Below are 15,886 nucleotides of genomic sequence, written 5' to 3'. Positions count from 1 at the left end.
AGGTCTGGGAGGGGGAGCCGGCTGTGCCCCTGTCTCCCTCCTGACTGTTCTTAGCTGCACTGCGTGGGGAGGAGCCAGCAGAGAGGGAGAGAGCTGGGCTCCAGGGAGGGCAGGCTGTGCCAGGCAGGCGCCTCGGGATCGAGGATGCAGGAGAGGGCTTGGCCCTGCAGACGAGAGGGACCAGGAAGGAACCCCCCTGAGCTAGACTCTAGAGCAAGCATCAGCTCTGGCTGCCCTGGGAGCCCTCTCTGGACAGGAACAGGCCTGTGGGAAGAAGCAGCATCTCCCTCAATGCCCAGCCCACCCAAGTGCCTCTTTCTGTGGACACCAGGCCAGTGATTTCCTCAGAACCCCTCCAGCAGCAGGGAGACCAGAGTCAAAGGCAATTGAGAAGAAATAATGGACTAATACAAACCAGCAGGAGCTGGCCCAGGACTCCTCCTACCAATGGAGCTGGGGAGCACTGAGGCTGGGCCCAGAGCTGGGGCCATCAGCCATATAGGGGAGACCTCGTGGGGGATCGGCAGAACCACCCCGGTCTCTTTAACAGAATTGCTTCTGCCTCCCTTCCCCAGTCTTCCCCATCCCTTTCACATGGTATTCTAAATTCTGAAGGGAAACTTCCGGTAATGGCCCCTTCTTTCCTCAACTCATGGGGATTAACTTGCAGAATGGGAAATGCAGATGCTGGCCTCAGATAGTTGAGACTGGATCCATCTTGGTGAGGAAAAAAGGGAGGGAAAAGCTGGTACAGTGGCACGTGCCTGTAGTCAGGAGGCTGAGGCAAGAGAATTACAAATTGGAGGCCAGTCTCAGTAACGTAGTGAGACCTTGTCTTAAAAAATAAATAAAAGGGGCTGGGGGTGTAGCTCAGTGGTAGAGCATGCACGGGTTCAATTCCCAGTACCCCCCCGCCCCCCCCAAAAAAAAAGAGAAAAGAAACGGAGAGGAAAATAGGGCTCTGTCCCATAGGCCCAGTTCAGGCCAGGCTCTGTCAATCTTGGCCTGGGTGGTTGGCTTTCCTGCAGACCCGGGTCCACTCCCTAAACATCAATGAGGGCTCTCAGCAGCTCTGAGACCCCCACCTCTGAGAGCTCCCTGCTTTGACTGCTTTCTGACTGCTTTTCCCTAGAATGCAGACGAAAAGTACTTGAAAGCCATTTCCGTTTCTGGCATTTTCCCAGAACTCTCCTGGGGAGGTGTGGGCGGGGAGCAGTCAGCAGCCTGGACAGACTGCCCTCTTGGCTAAGGTTCTTCAAGGTAGGCAGCAGTGGGCGGGCCTTCCCCTGGAGCGGGCCTCCCTCCTCCTCCCTCCCCCTCCCTCCCTTCCCTTCCCCTCCCTCCCTTCCTTTCTCCTCCATTTCCTCTTTTTCATTTTCCTTAAACACACACACACACACACACACACACACACACACACACACAGACCCCCTGAGCCCACACCCTTGCTGTGCTGGACTCTCAGGCCTGGCCCACACAGAGCTCCTCCCGAGTGGCCCCGAGGACACCTCCTTGCACAGGTAGCATTTCTCTAAGCAGGGAAAGCTCAGCCACAGGGCCAGCCCTGGCGAGAGCTCACCTGTGGGGCATGTGTTGACCACCAAGCCCAGCCTCACGGTGTGCCGATTGGGGAAAATGAAGATGCAGGTCCTTCTCTTGAAGCTGTTACAGGGGTCCCTGGATGGGTCTTGACCTGCAATAAGCTCTCTCACGGCCAGGACAGTCTCCTGCTCGGGGAGCAGGGTCACATCTGCTCTCTCATCTGGGCCATACAACGGCCCCGGGAGGGCTGCTGGGCAGAGGTGTTTTGCCTTTCTGGTGAGGGCACTGGAGCTCAGAGAGGTCCAAGCGCTGCTCCTAGGGATCGCACATGGAAGGCTGAGCCAGGGTCTGTCCCCTTCCACCAACAATCCTCCTTGAAGGAACTCCAGAGCTTTTAATTTAGGACAAGATCCTACATCAGGTTTTTAATTTAGAGATAAAATTAAGTGACTTGGAAGTAGACATCAGCCACAAAAGGGAAAAATTAAGGTAAAAACAAAAGTGACCCTTAAATCAATTAAAATGGACTGTCCTTCTCTGGTGTCCTCCTGACCTGTCTCTGAACTCCAAGTTGGACAGTGCTTCCTCCCCAGAGCCTTCCCCGACCCCCTGGAGCAACCCACCACGCTCCAGTTTTCACAGTAGATTGCCATTCACTCCACCGCAGGTCCCTGTGGTCCTGCCGCTGTGGGGACAGACCTGCTGGGACACAGTAGTAGCCTGAGGCAGTGAAGTCATCCTGTCAGTGACTTGAGGGGATCCTGTTCAATGTCACAGTCATGGGTCCCAAGTCTGGTGCCAAGGTTGAAGCCGTGGTCTCTGCTGGTCCAGGGAGAGGCCCACGGTGGGTGGGGAAGTGACCAGGAGCGTAGGAATGGGCACCATGGCAGTTCTAGACTGGTGGGCAGCTTTGGGGGAAGTCTGGTAGCCAGGGTGATCACCACAGCTGGGGTCTGACATCAGACTCACGTCTTCTGGGGGTTAGGGTTCAGGGACTTAGGGTAATCTAAGGAAATAGGTTTCGAGGCTGGGTTGGTGTTAGGAATGAGTCGAGTCTTTCCTCTGGAGGCCCAGCTTCCAGATCTTCTGGGCTAGGTCCTCTGACCATCCCGAGGGAAGGGAGGGCCAGGATCTGGGGCCGCCTCAGTCGTGGAAGGAAGGCTGGGAGCTGGGAGCTGGGGGCTGGGAACTGGGCAAGGCATTGAACAGCCCCAATGTCTTCCCTCCCAAAAGGCAGAAGAACTGAGTAGTTAAAATACAAAGAACAAAGAGACAATGTTTGATTTAGAAGTTCCCAGAACCCTGACTCTAGAGTCAAGGGGATCCCCACTTCCCTATGGAGCTTGATCCCTGCGGGGGAGGAGACCACCCCTCTCTCTGTGCAGAGCAACCCCATTTTGTTCCTGCTCAGCTGCCCTGGCCCATCTCTCTGACCCCAAGGCTAGGCTGATGTCCAAAAGGTCTATTGAGAAACCAAACTTACGTCTTACCAAACCGTTGGGATTTTACTCTCTGGGTAAAAGTGACCAGGCTCTGGCCACTGTGGTTCCTTTGAAGGCATGAGTCCTATCCATGGCCAGCAGAAGCAAAGTGCCGGCTGTCCTGTCGCCCACAGCAAGGAACACCGGCCCTCTCATCGGGCCTGCGAGCCAGCACCATGAAAAGGCCACCTTGTCATATGATTGAAGAAATGAAGAAGGAAACCAGTGGTTTACTGAGAACCTGCCGTGTCACATCTGGTCTGGGGGACAGCCAGAGACATACAGCATTCCAGCCTCAGTCTCTGTATGAGATACCCAGAAAGGGCTGGTGTGGCCTTTTCAGAACCAGGATGGTCACAATGAGGCCACTGGAGCTGGCCTGGCCACTGGCTCTCTGAAGTTCCCAAAGCCCCTCCTTCCTCCCAGTCTCCCAGGTTGACGTCAGTTTGACATCTGGTGTGCTGGCCCTGGGATCAAGTGGTGAACGCTGGTCCTGGCCTAGAGCATCTGGTTGATAAGAGATCGATGCTGCTGTTTCTGTGAGAGGATAACCATGACCCAAACCAAGAGTTGGCCGGGGCTGTGCAGGTCTCCCTGTGGACGGAGCCAGCCAGTGCAGTGGGCTGCAGGGCTTTGATGAACACCATCAGCTGCAAACTCCTGCGAATCAAGCAGATCACAAATCCAGAGGTTTGAATAACAGCCCCCTCTGCCAGATGGCCGCAGGAGCCTTGCCAGGGAGAAAAAATGCTCTCCCGCCCTGAATTTCCTCTTTGTTCTGGACCCTGCTCTCTCTGGACATCATCGGCCCACCCCCAGGCTGTCATGAGCCAGCCACCCAGATAGGGTCTTGGGTTCAGGAGCTTAGGGCAGTTTCCCCAGATTAGGATTTGGGGACAGGGAATCAGGCAAAGAAGCAGCTTTTTTGTCCAGTGTGAGTCACCATGGGCCGGACGAAGCCCACAGCTGTCTGCATCTGGACCTGGAATGCAGGGACAAGGAGGACACTCCCACGGAGCCCTGGACTCTCGTGGGTATAGAACAGGAAGTCATGAGCAGGGCCGCCCTGCAGGGAGCAGGCCTGCTGGATCAGCCTCAGGCTTCTGCAGTAAGTCTTGCTGTTTGACCCAGTGGGAGCTGAATGCTAGCTTGTTGCCACTTGGAATTGCAGCCAGGCCAGGGGCAAATGGTGGTGAGAGTGTCCTGTCAAACTCTGCCTCCCCGGGGCTCTAAGGAGGGCATCCACTTAAGAGCAAGGCCACTGTGGCGCTCACGACCTTGGACAGTTTACTTGACCTCTCTGAGCCTTCTTCACTGAGTTGTAATGGAAATAATAAAGAAATTGTGTTTTCGCTGCATGTAACACAGTATCTGGCACACAGCAGCCCTTGGATAAGCACTAGTTCCTTCCTCCCTCCCTCCCTCCCTCCCAGACCTCTGGTCCAGAGCCTTTTGATACCAAGGATTTCTTTGTTACCAAAATGCCTTCGCTGATCCACGATTCAATCTTTTATTCTTGGCCACTGGTACTTGCTCTTTTTCATTTTCTCTGAGTTCCCATCTCTTCCATCATTATTTTAGCTACTCTGTTTGTCCATATGTATTTAGATTTGCTAAGCTACCACAGGTTCTATTTGGAAGTAGGTGAGGCTGAGTATAACTGCCATGGCATTTCAGCTGATCTAACTTATGAGTTTGTTTTAGAACTTTCTTCCCCCCTGCAAGATGTAAAGCTACTTTCAATAGTTTGTCACAACAAGAAACAAATTTATTAGCAGATGAAGATTTAAAAGTGTTTAAAGTGTGTGTCAGGATGGGTTGGGTTTTGCTGCAATAACAAACAATTCCTAAACGTGAATGGCTTAAAATGTCAAAGGTTTGTTTCTCACTCATGCTCAATGTCACTTGTAGGTTGCCTGGACCTCTGTCCACACTTGTCTCTCTTAGAAACTCAAAGTATCCTTTCTGGAATGTTGTTTGTTGGTCACTGCAGAAGAGGAAGGAGAAGGTGAAGAATCACTTGGCAGTACTTCATTGCTTCTGCCCAGGAGTAACACATCACTTCCCATTTCATAGGCCAAAGTGGGACCTATAATTCTATTGTGTGCTTAGGTAGAAAAAAAAAATCAGAAACAATGCACAACACTAAGGTCAACCACATATGCTTTAAAAAGAACAGAGGAAACCCTGTGGGCGAGCAAACACTTTGGAATCTTCCCCCACTCCCCACCCCCCACCACCATTCACCCCTAGGGATTTGCTAGATATTTTAAAAATAGAAGATGCTCAGGCATTTGCATGGGGAATTTTCTTTTGTTTCCCGCTTTAGTTTATTTCAGTGGTCCTCAATTTCCAGTGTGCATAGGAATTACATTTGGCATTGCTTATCATTGTATGTACAATCCTAAAAGATTTTCAAGACATTTTGAACATAGCAGATTTCCCATATGTGCTAAATTTAAACCTAATCATTCCCGTAGGATGTAACTCTTCAGTATTCCATTGATGCCAGTTCCTGGCTTTAATTGCCCCAACACTTTATCTGTACTTCATTTAAAACCTGAGGAGCCATTCTGTCTCTGAATTCAATTGTAATTAATATTTACTTGATCTTTCCTATGTAATCACAATTAGAGCATAATAATCATTGATAATAAGAGTTTATAACAACTAGCTTTTATCCAAAACTCTAAATCATGCTCTGCATACGTTTTCTTACTTAGTAATTCTCACCAGAACCCTAAGGAGTTGATTTATTAATGGAACACTTCCGCTGTCAGATAGGCTAAGTGACTTGCTTAAAGTCACACAGTAACAATGTGTTAAAGTCAGATTTTGAGCCTATTTCTGTCTGGCATCAAATTCTATGGCTTTCCCATTATCCCAGGCAGACTTTGGATTTGGACGAGATGGTCCTGTTTGAAAAGGGAGTTTGAGGGGCTGGGGATGTGGCTCAAGCGGTAGCGCGCTCGCCTGGCAGCCTGGCATGCGTGTGGCCCGGGTTCGATCCTCAGCACCACATACAAACAAAGATGTTGTATCCGCCGATAACTAAAAAATAAAAATATTAAAAAAAAAAAAGAAAAGGGAGTTTGAAGAAATGAAGTTTGCTCTGGAAATCTGTGGAAAGCACAAGAGAGAAGGCAAGGATCAGGCCCCTTAGGCCCCTCCCCCCGCTGCCATTCTTGCCAGTGATGGCACTGAGCCCAGTAGAATCCACAGGGATTAATTGGGCACACAACATTCTAGGAGCTGGACATTCAGGAATTTCCTGCTAATTAGGCATTTATTCATGGAATAAACATTTCCTTGAAGAGCTCTTAGTAGCTGTCCAATATCATGGCCCTGCCACAGTTTGGTCTCAAGAGGCAGGATGCCAGTTAGTCCAGGATACAGTGTGAAGCACACAGTCCCATGTGACTCTCGTGTATAAGTATGTACGAGTGTAAGCGTGTGAGTTGTAAATTGTGTCTGCATGGCCTCAGTATTGGTTTAGCCTTTCTCTACTGTAAGGTCACCAGATAAAACACAGGATGCCCGGTTACATTGGAATCTCAGATGAACAACATTTATTTTTTGGTATAACTATGTTCCATGCAATATTTGGGATATATTTATGCTAAAAAAGATCATTCATCTGAAATGGAAGCATAACTGGCTGTCTTGTGCTTTCACTCCCTGAAACTGGCTACTGTACATGCGTGGGTGTCCATGTCCGTGGCTTGACTTGTTTATATCCGCCCCCCCCCCGCCCCGAGCATGTGTATGTTTGTGCCCATGTGTCTCTGGGTGTTTCTAGGGGTCTGTGTGCACATGAGCCTGGCTGATAAGGAGTCAGCCAACGGTTAGGAACCAACGGCTCTGCCACCCGCAGCTCTTCTGCCAAAGCTGCTAGAGCAAGAGAGGTCAGGATGGCCTTGAATTGGGGCTTTCTTCCTAGCCCTGTGCCTGACATGTAATAAATGCTCTCTGGGTATTTATGGCATAAATAAATGCATGTGTGAAGGAGAGAAATGGGAACACAGGAGGCGGAGAAGGAGAGGGGAAGAGAGAAGTCTACGAGCAGGGCTGACCTTGAGTCTGAGGTGGCAGTGGGACTTCAGGTTCTGCAGACCTCTGGCCACGTGGCTAGCTCAGGAAAGAGGTCCAGGCTGGAAGAACAGGTTCAGAGAGTGTGAGTGGGTGGGAAAAGGAGCAAGCCCACAGCTGAGCAGCAAGGGTCAGATCCCCAGAGGATACAGGGAGGAAGGGGAAGGCAGTGGCCAGAAAGGAGGCCAGAAGGAGCAACATTTAAGACTGAAGGGGTTCTAAGAGAGTCAGTGGTTCCCACAGGCCTGGGAACCCCAAAGGAGCAGGTGGTTTTCAGAACTTCAAACAGGCACTGGCCAAGTGGGCTAGTCTGAAGCATGGGTCCATTCTCTGGGTTCCCAACTGCGCTCAGCAAACTCGTGAGACTCTGGATCATGGAAAAGTGGAAGAAGATGGGAAGAGGGCCCAGGACAGCTGGGGTGGGGATAGGGGAGTCCAAGTCCAGGGGCTCAGGGCAGCTGCTCTGTACCAGCTAGAACAGAAGCATGTAAATGTTTTAACAAGTGGGACAGCTGTATAGGGGCGTCCCAGTTGCCCCTGGAGACCACAGTGTTGATTTTATTCTTGGCTGTAGATCTGTGTTAAATTAGTGTCAGGCAACGAGTAAATGACAACACAGATCAAGTCCTACCAGAAGGCCTGGCATATCATAGGGACCCAATAAATGTGTTTTCCAACCTTCTTTTCAGAGAGTAAAGAAGCCTCCATCTTCTCAAAAAATCTCCTCTCCTGGGCACAAAGTTTCATTTCAGGGAATCACATTTTCTTTTTCTTGGGAAGACCTGTCTTTTCTGCCACTGAATTCCTGGGAATTTCAAAGACACGGGGGCCTGAGAGCTTGCTGTGGGTCACCGGACAGTTGGAGCCCAAGTGAACAATGGCAATCTCAGGGGACAGCTCCAGCCAGCGTCGTCCCTCTCACAGCCTCCCCTTCCTTCCGACACGGGCTTGTCATCTGTCAGGAACCCGGGGCTTCTCCTGGGTCTGGCACACGGTATGCGCTGTGTAAATGTTTGCTATGATTATTTTTGTTATTACTGTCCCTGGGCCTGGTGTTTCCTGAAACTGAATCATTTCTGGACTCCAAAGTTTATTTTATTTTATTTTATCCAAGCCTCAAGCTAACACCTCAACGGCCCTGGATTCCCAAAGCAGGGAAGACCAGTTCCAACACAATCTCTTTCCTGTGATATTTAAACATCGCACTGCGGGGGCTGGTGGGCTTGCTTCAAGAGCTCACTTAGCCTACGTAAACATTTGGTCTGTGGGTATACACAGTTCCAGTGCGCACCTTCTTCTAGGTATCGGGCCTCAGACAGGGTCTCTGGGCTGCTGTGTGTCTTTAGTCATGGACCTGTTCACCTGGTAATTCCCACTGAACTGTAAACGTGGGTAGGACTTCTTACCTGTTTTGTTCACTGTTACAAACCCAGTGACAGAACAGAACCTGTCACATTGCAAACACTCAGTAGGTATTTGCTGAATGAGTGAATGAATGAATGGGCATCTTATCTGTGCCAAAATGCCTGGAGACAGAGGTGGACATGGCCAAGTCCATGAGCTTGTGGTCTCTAGAACACGCCCACTCCATCCCGCCCCCTGCAGATCAACACAACTGCCCTTGAGGCAGGGGCACCCCCTGCAGTGATCAGTGGAGCCTGGTGGGAGGAGTGACACTTCCATGGGGCGTCCCAGATGAGGTGGCATCTCATCTGCTTTGACTTTAATGTCAAGGAAGAGTCTGCGGAAGGGAAACAGAAGGAGGCAAGATCAGCAGTGGGCAAGCTTGGTGTGGCCGAGGACGATCCGGCTGGCCAGGTGTGTCGGGCAGGTCACAGAGCAGAAGCTCCAGAAGAGCAGGCTCTGTGCCTCGCTAGGCCACTGTGCACAGCATCTGGCCCATGGTGGGCTCTCAGTTTATTGTTGATTAAGAGAATGAATGAAAGACTTGAGAATGGAAAGAAAAGATGGGGCCTAGAAGTCATTTGGGAGGTTCTTTTTGAGACTAGGATGGGTTTCTTTGCCTCCTTCCACCTTGGACTGTAGATGCTCCTGCTTGGGAGGAACCTTGGGTCCAATCTTCTCACCTTCACACCACTCCTCCATAGGAGCATGGAATTTTGACCAGGATGCTGCTTAGGGATGGAGCTCCCTCCCTCCCCCACACCTGGTTCCTTCTCATATGGATCTGACTGTTAGAACAGGCGGCCATCAGTAAACTGCACAGGAGCAGAAGGGTGGCAGAGAGACAGTTCTGAGCTTGAAGCCTGAAGACCCAGGCATGGCTGGCCACTGGCCCTGTGGCTGATCAGCTCTGCATGCCTGGACGGGGCAGGGTGGTCAGTGAGCACAAGCATGGTCTCTCACATTGGCCAGAACTGAAGTTCCTTGACATCTCTCTGTGCCTCAACTTCCTTTTCTATGAAATGGGAGTAGTAATAGTTTCTGCTTCTTAGGACTCTGGCGAGGGTTAGCTAAATGGTGCCTGTCAAGTTCTTACTACCTTACTTGATAAATCAGTGCGTGCTCAGTGAAAGCTAGCAGTGGATTTCAGCATGGTCGTCTTTCTAGCTCTGTTTCTTTCTCTGTGTCCTGCCTTGTGTGTCTCAGGGAGCAGGGAGAGCACAGACAGGGAGCATCCACAGAGGTGGAGGATTCGGTGCCCTTCCATCTGCACTGGCCTCTGCTGCGGGAGACCCACCAGTCTGGCTAACCCCCCATTGGCTCCACCCCACTCAGATCCTGGGGTTTTTTTCTCCCTTTGGTAGCTGGGTTTCAGGTCCTTGACTTTGACCTACAAGACATATATTTCAAGCAGGCCTGCAAAGGAAGGCAAAGGGAAGAAGAGGAAACAGTCATGGTTCTTCCTTCATCAGCTCCTGGGAGGGCTCAGGACTCACTCTTGGCTCTCCCGCCCTTTGGCAGAGGGGCTCGCCCTGCCTTTGAAACTACCACTTCCTTCCTCCCGGCCTTCTCAGATCAGAGAGGTGGGGGAGGCGTGGAGGCCCTGTTCCGGAGGCTCTGATGGGGGCTCCAGCTTTCCTCTGATGGGCGCCTCCCTTTGGGGCGCCAGCCCTGCAAGACAGGACTCCTGTGCGCCTCCTCCTGTGGTCCACCTTGGACTCCCCACAGGCCCAGCTGTGCTGACCACACGGGGTTCTTTTAAGAGGCTTGGCTGACCGTCAGCATAGCTGAGATGTCCCAAGACCTACAGTGTCTGAACTGGAAGAAGATTTAAGATGCTCTGGGCCAGTGGCTCCTAGGGTGGGGCCCCCTAATGCAGGCATGGGGTGGGGGTGAAGGAGGCGGGGGTGGTCCTTAGGCGATTTCCAGTTCTATTGAAAGCCTGAAAGAAATGTCTATAGCTCCTGGGGGAAACTTCTTTCCTAAAATTACCAGGTGTCTCTCCTTTCCCCTGCGATCAGCTCAGGGTTGCCCTCTGCACCCTGGTGTCACTGGCAACAACAACAGCTTCCCGCTGAGCTTAGCATGCGGGAGAGCAGGCGAGGCCCTTGGCATACACTGCAGACTCCAGCCCATTGATTTCAATCCAGTAACATGGAGTCGTTGCTGATCTCTGTTTTGCAGGTGGAGAAACTAAGGGTCAAGGGATTTGGCACTTTACCCAAGGCCTTGCACCCAGCAGTCTGCTTTCCCTGCCAGAACCCTCATTGACAGAAGGGGGGGGTCTCCCCAAAGGCCAGCTGTGTGAATACCACTAAAGGGGCAAACATGTTCATCATTATTCAGGAAAGGGGATTTGGTAGGGCAATTTTGGGGTCCAAGTGTTATCTGTAGAAGGAATGATAAAAGGGTGGTGGAATAGTTGAGGACCAGCCATCCATTTTGGAGAGCTAAGGACCAGAGGGTGAGCTCATGCGCATAGTCATCCTGTGAATTGACAACCGGGACAAGAACTTGTTCACTTCAAGTGGGCTCCTGGGGCCTGACTCCAGAGGGCCTCTGTCTAGCCAGGAAGAGGGCAGCAGTGTTCTGTGCCCAGCCGATGGCATATACCTGCAGGTCAGCCTGGCAGGGTCTTTGATTTCCCCTGTCCCAGCAAGCCACTCCCTGACAAGGGTCAGACTAATCTGACCCTTGTCATGACTAATTTCCCACAGGTTCCCACCTAGCTCCCACCAGCTGCACAGTGCCTTGGCCTTGCCAGACCACAAGAGCCTTTCCAAGATGAGAAGGTCAGCAGTATTCGTCTTCAGCAACTCTTCCTTCACCCCTCTGTGACTTCCAATCCCATGCTGTGTGTGCACTTTATCATTTGCTTTCACATCTTGCATATTACAGAATTCAAGACCCAATTCAGAGAACTGGATGGGTATCTTGTTCAAGGTCACACACTCAGATAAGAAATGTTGGAGACAGAGGCTGGAGCTGGCTCTGCCTGTCCCATTAACCACTGCCTGTTCCTCCTTACCAAAAAGAACTTCAGAGAGCAGCTATGGGTCAGGGGCCAAGCTGGGTCCTGCAGATAATTTTAAATATAAGTAACAGCATCACATTGACTGTCACTTTATTCCTGCAGTGACAAATACAGGCCTCTAAATTAACTGTATTAACTAGGACTGCAAGCCTTCATTCTGAGAGCTCGTGACATCACATGGTAAAAGACACAGATGTTCAGTTCAGGAGTGGATTAGGTCCCAGACCCATAACTTTCTCACTGTGACCCTGGAAGGAAAGGACTGGTCACCACCAAAACCTCTGCATGTATACAATGGGGAGAATAGTACCTACCTTGCTTGCTATGAAAACAGGTAAGTCCGTCATATGTAAGTTTCTTTATAAAAGCTTAAGGAGCATGAATGCAACTGTTATATACAAGGATGAATCTTCATAAGCCGCTAAGGCAAGGGGAATTCACGTTTATACACCAATGATTATTAAGTGCTTCCTAAGTCATTTACATGACTCACTCTATTCATGTAAACAAGAACTGGGTGGAGGGCTGGTACCATTATCACTCCCATTTCACAGATGAAGAAACTGGGCCAGGTGCTGTGGCACATGCTTGTAATTTCAGGAACTCAGGAAGCTGAGGCAGGAGGATCTCAAGTTCAAGGCCAGCTTCAGGAACTTAGCAAGACCCTCAGCAAATTAGCAAGACCCTGTTTCTAAATAAAAAATAAAAAGGACTGGGGTATAGCTCAGTGATAAAGTGCCCTTGGGTTCAATCCCTAGTACCATAAAACAAAAACAACAAAAGAAACAGAGACCCCCAAGATTTTAAATAACAGGGGGCAAATCACAAAAACAGGTTATGAAATTTGGTCATTTAGCACCACCAGGTAAACTTTCTCTCTCTCTCTCTCTCTCTCTCTCTCTCTCTCTCTTTTGGTACCAGGTATTGAGCCCAGGGGTACTTAACCACTGAGCCTCATAGGCAGTCCTTTTTTTCTTTTGTATATTTTATTTAGAGACAGGGTCTCTCTAAGTTGCTTTGGGCCTCACTAAGTTGCTGAGGTGTCTTTGAACCTGCGATCCTCCTGTCTCAGCCTCCGGAGCCGCTGATGGAGCAGGTTGAGGGTGGGGCCTGAGAATATGATTTCTTAGAAGTTTCCAAGTGCTGCTGCTGGATCGGGGACCACTCTGCGCATGGCTGGCTGCAGAGAGGCTTGGCTGTGCTCTGCAGGTGTATGTTATGCTGTTAGAGAAATGTGGAAATGGACAGTGAGGCCAGGGCCATTTCTCCTTCAGAAACCACATAAGAGAAGATGCTTCAGGTGCCTCCCTGTGTATGAAGGCCCTGCAGTGCCTGAATCCTTGTGGCTGTGGCCATTCAGGCCCTTTCCTAGAGTGGCCAAGGGAGGAGAGGCCATCTGTCTGGGGAGGATGCAGGGAACACATCCACAGAATGCTTCCCCGGCTCCTGTTGGTCAGCCTGTCCTTTCAGGCTTTCCATAATTCCCAGATTGCAGGAAATGGTCTATGAATAGAGAGATAATGCCCAGCTTTGGAAAACAGAGAGCCCAGGCCAAGAATATGTCAATTTAGTCAAACTTAATTAAAATTATATTTTTGAACAGAAATAAGAACATGGTGTCTGGAAGAGCAGAATCATTTCACAAAACAGGGGTCCATCCAAAACCAGGAGCCACGGTAGAAGAGAGAGGAAAGTCAAGGCAAATGGTTATCCAGCCGTGGTTGAAAAGACAATGCTTTGTCCACTAAACTGCCTTTATATCCTTGTCCAAACTCAGTTGTCCATACCCAGAAGAGCCAAAGCAATGTTGAAAAAGAAGAAAAATTGGAGGACACATATTTCACGAGTTAAATTTTACTACAAATCTACAGTAATCAAGACTATGTGGTACTGGCAGAAACACAGACATTTATACCAGTGGAATAGAACTTGAGAGTCCAGAAATAAAACTTCACATTTATGATCAATAGGTTTGTTCTGCAGTGGTGCTAAGATCATTCAATGTGCATAAAACAAGGTCTTCAGCAAATGGTATTGAGACCATGAGATATCCCTTTGCAAAAGGATGTAACCTGACCCCTGCCTCACCTAACAAATTAACTCATACAGTCGGAGGCCCAAACACAGGGGCTAACACTAGACAACGCAGAGAAGAAAACAGGTGTAAACCTTGGTGATGCCAAATCCAGCAATGAAACCAACTTGGGCTTTTTTGGTTCTGGTTTAGCTTCTCTCAGCAGTGTTTATAGTTCTTAATACAGGAGTTTTGCATCTTTTGCTAGATTTATATGTAAGCATTTCATATTCTTATGTTGTTATAAATGGCATTTTTTAAATTTCATTTTTCAATTTTTTATTTTGCTAGCATGGAGAAATAAAATTGATTTCTGCATATTGATCCAGTATCCTGAAGCCTCACTAAATACATTTATTGGCTCCAGTAGCTCCTCTGTGGATTCCATTGGATTTTATCCATCGACTGTCTGAAGACTTTGACTCCACAGCTCGACTGAGCCCAGGCCCTTGAGATGGATGAAATCTCAAGTTGCTCAATAAGTGGTAGCTGCCATGTACTGAGCACTTTTTTTTTTACTTGAATTTTTTCTTTTTCTGAACATCAACAATGTAATTTCACTACAGTCACAATTTTGGAAAATTATCTGGGCCTCAAAACCACCTCAGCCTCTCTGTCCAGCCTCTATCATCTCCCAGTGCTGTCTGCACTTCTCCCAGGACTTAGGACTTGGGCAGGGGGGGAAGGGTACAGGAAATAATGAAAATAATGGGGTGAAAGTCCTGGGGGATTCCTGAGGATCCTCTCTCTACCTTGTCTCCCAAGCTCCCCGTTGCTTTCTTCATCTGGGAGATTTGAATATCCAGAGGACCTTAAGTATTTTCACACCAAATTATATCACAGTAAATATTATAAAATGCTTTCCTTTAGCTTCATTCTAAGTGTGCATGTGAAGCTCAAGCTGTTAAAATGTGGAAAATTAAATGGGCGTGGCCATCCCTTCCTGGCCACCAGCCCTCCCTCTACCCAACACTCTGGGCTAGTGCTTCTGTCCCCACAGTTCTCCAAGGCCAAGAGCAGCAGGAACAACAACAAAAAGCCATTCTAAACAAGGTGGCCAGTCCCCCCATCTCTGTGTTCCCAGCCCCCAGTTTTCACAGAGGGCCCCTCAGGGGTCTGGGGGTGTGACTTTAGGATCTTCATCTGTCTCTATCCCAGCTTCTTCAAAGAACTGCTTCTTGCTCTTCGGGTAGCCTTCAAGGATGGCATCAGACAGCTCTGTTGCCGCCCTCTTCCGCTCCCTCCACCTTGACAGCATTTCTGCCTCTCTCTGTAGACCTGCTGTTTCTCTTCTGGAGTCACAGGGTTGGTGGCAGCTTTGATGCTCTTCCATCTCTCTAGGTAGCCAGCCCATTCCTCCTTAAACTCCCGGACCTCTCTGCACCTCCCGCTTGGTCAGGACACTAGTTAACTCCATGTGGCGGCCAATCTGCTGGAAGCTCAGCACCTTGGCAGTGAGGTCAGCATCACTCATCACATCAAACTAGTTCTGATCCGCAAAATAGACCTTCTGCTTCCCGTTCATCTTCTCCTTGATCTTGCCTTGTTGGTTCAGCTACTCCAGCGCCTTACCACCGCTGCCTTGCCCAGAGCATGTTCCCTCTGCAGGTTCCTGAACACATCCTGGCGCTGTAGGGCCAGTTCTGCTCCTGCAGGTACTTCAGGAGGATGCCCGGGGCTGAGGAGAGAGACATATGCTGGTGACATAGTGACACTCTCCCGAATCCTACCGAGCACTTTTGTAACACCAAGAACCAGGGCTGGCACAATGAAAGCTATTATTCTGTACAATTAAAATGCCCTAATTAAAAAAAGAAACATAAAGGTAAGCATGTTATTTTAAACTACAAAACTAAATATGATTTCAGAAATCTAAACAATCATAACAACACAAAGAGTCAGGGCAGAGATGGGGGTGAAAGGAGTGAGCCATATGGATGCAGAACATAAGGGGGTAACCATGGCAACCTTTGCCCCAGCCCTGCAAAGAGCACTGCTAAAGGCTTCCCTTGCATTCATTCCTGTCGACCTCAACACAGCCGCAGAGTGGTAGGGGCTGCTGTCACTCTTCCTTTACAGGTGAGGAAACGGGCTCAGAATGGTGAAGGGACTGGCCAGGTGGTGAGTGGCAGAGCTGCATCTGAAGCGGCACCTACCTGTACGTGCTGGTTGTGTATCCTTCCTCCTCTGTTCTCACCTCTGGTGAATCAGAATCACCTGGAGGGTTGGGCCCCATCTCAGAATTTCTGGGCAGGACAATTT

General features: G+C 49.6%; 1 pseudogene; it reads right to left on the bottom strand.

Moving 5' to 3' along the window:
* Positions 1 to 14,732: 14,732 nt before the first annotated feature.
* On the bottom strand, positions 14,733 to 15,149 carry LOC143390821 (homologous-pairing protein 2 homolog pseudogene; annotated as a pseudogene).
* Between the last annotated feature and the right edge of the window lie 737 nt (positions 15,150 to 15,886).

This window comes from Callospermophilus lateralis, chromosome 2 (genome assembly GCF_048772815.1).
Source record: "Callospermophilus lateralis isolate mCalLat2 chromosome 2, mCalLat2.hap1, whole genome shotgun sequence".
NCBI classification, from domain to species: domain Eukaryota; kingdom Metazoa; phylum Chordata; class Mammalia; order Rodentia; family Sciuridae; genus Callospermophilus; species Callospermophilus lateralis.
Note: the sequence above shows the minus strand (reverse complement) of the source record. Positions and strands in the feature narration are given on the sequence as shown.